Raw genomic sequence first — 2,445 nt, 5'->3', positions numbered from 1 at the left:
TTGACTCTCCTGGTTCATTGTTGTGTGTTTTACTGTTTTACTGTTAAGTAACTGTGTAAGTTCAGTCCTGGCTATTTCAGGAACATTCACTGAAGTGAACATCATCCTTTTATTTATAAAAACTATTGATTGGTTATAAGTTAAAGCACAAAGCATGATTACCTCTTTAGTGGCATGTCTGCCAATGACCAGGAGAGGGAGCTCTAGACCAGAGGAAAGCTACACTGCTGCTGAGTAAGCCCATCAAGCTGATGAGCAACCTGTAGGAAAATGTACGCTCGGTGTCAGATGAAAGGTTTCAGTAATTAGTGAATTCAATTAAAATGTGAGAAAAGCCAAAAATTCCTAGTTTTCCTTTTTCCTAGTTTTAGTTGGCGTGAAGTGAACCTTTAATACATTTAGTCTGTTAGGAGGTTAATGTTAGCCTGTGCAGTGTTTTCAGTGGTCCAGCAACTTACATTTAAATCTAGTACCTTTAAATTCCATAAAAATATGGAAAGAAAAAAATATATATACACACACACATAAACATATATGTATATAAATGACTTCTGAGTAGTCCTTTCCAGTGGGATATAGCTGTCAAATTTTCATTGGCTCATGATTTTAAGTACAGTTAGTGACTTGGTATTTTTTCAAGGCTAACATTCTGATTTGTCCCAGCATAAAAAACATGTGGGACTAATAAACTGAATCTAGCTTTTGTTGCAAGTCCTCAGAAAAAGCATTTCTCAGCCTTGCTTTCCCATGAAATGTTAAGCATCAGGCAATTTACTCCAGGTCAGTTTTTATTCACCAACTCAGTTACTTTGTATCAATTAATGCTGAAAATACCTTAATTTACATACAGAAAAACAAAACAGTGTTTTTGTACACCATATTTGGTAATTAATGAAGTAATAATTTTACCTTCATACTCGAATAGGTGCCAGTATGTGATTTTTTTTAAGCTTTAGAATATGACACTTGACAAGGCTGCAGTTTTTATCTTAGATGTATTTTTTGGCCCTGGAAAATGAATCTGGGTCTCAAAGATGATGGTGATAATAAAGTGAATAAAAGCACCAACATTTATCCACCCTGATGCCCTCAGAGGGCCTGTAACTAAATTTTCATAGTATGGTGGTACAAAAATCACCTGATCGTCTCAGACCTGCGAGGATCAGGGGACTTTTTCCACTTTTTGTTGGATTTTTCTTACGTAGCCACTCACCAGGTAACTGTCTTTAAAACAGGCCAAGCTCCTACTGATCCTCAGCATTTGTCTGCAAAAAGGAAGGAAAAAAGCATCACTGCAGTATTTATAGCTAAAGGGAACTTTGTTTTTTACTATTTTCAGTAGTCTTTATAAGAGTTGTCATAAAAAACAAATAACTGCATATGGGAGAGAAGTTAGCCTTCATGGCTTTCTGCCAGATGGGGTCTTTTGAGAAAGTGGCATTTAAACCCAAACGTGATCTGAAACCTAAACAAGTATCTTTTGGTTCTTAATCCTTACCAAACTGTGACTCAGAACTGAAATTAATGCATGTGTTGAGACCATAATGTGTTAAAACGCTGGCGGATGAATCCAGGGAAGTCGCCTCAACATGTCACACCTTGGCAGAAAATATGCTCACTTTCGGTTGTATATTGCTTGTGTTGTCTAAATATTTAAATTGCCAACAACCTCTTTTATGTTTACATGCACTTGTTATGTATTCGTTTTGGCTGGACTGGTGAAATCTTTTCCCCAGCAGGGCCACAGCAACAGTTTATGAAGGTGGGGACATCTCTCAACCCGCTGCAGCACTTTGAAATAATGTGTTACTGTTTCATGCAGGCTGATGGCTAATTTTAGCAGTATATGTGTTACCAGATGATGTGTTTCCATCCATCACTGTGGTTAATGTGTCAGGGTGGGCTGATGATGAGTGGCTCATTGGGATTTTTTGGAGAATATTTCTTAGAAGCTGCTACCAGCACTGCCATTAGCCAAGTGGCTTTACTGCAGGAAGCAAGGAGAAAGTATCCTGCTTTATTTTATTCTCATACATTGAAAGTGGATTTTATTTGAAGTACAGGAATGATGAATGCAGCAATGATCAAAGACATCTTTGACGATAACCTCCTCAGGACCTTGGATTGGGGCGAAGCACGTGGCTGTGACGCTCCCATCCAATCTGACGGAGCTTCAAGTTCTTGTTAAGAGGAATGGGAGTAAAAATACACCAAGCTGTGCTTGTAGTGTCATCCTCAAAAAGACGTAAGACTGTAATTGCTGCCAAAGATGCTTCAACATATTATTGTGTAAAGGCTGTGAATACTTATGTACATGTATTTTTTTTTTTTAATTTTTTGATGGATTTTGATGAATTTGAAGCAAATTTCTTTCACTTTGTCATTATGGGGTGTTCTGGGTGTTCATGGCGAAAAATGAATTTAACCCACTTTGGAATAAGGTTG

This window comes from Perissodus microlepis, chromosome 12 (genome assembly GCF_051167445.1).
Source record: "Perissodus microlepis isolate ML-2025 ecotype Zambia chromosome 12, ASM5116744v1, whole genome shotgun sequence".
In the NCBI taxonomy this organism is placed as follows: domain Eukaryota; kingdom Metazoa; phylum Chordata; class Actinopteri; order Cichliformes; family Cichlidae; genus Perissodus; species Perissodus microlepis.
Note: the sequence above shows the minus strand (reverse complement) of the source record.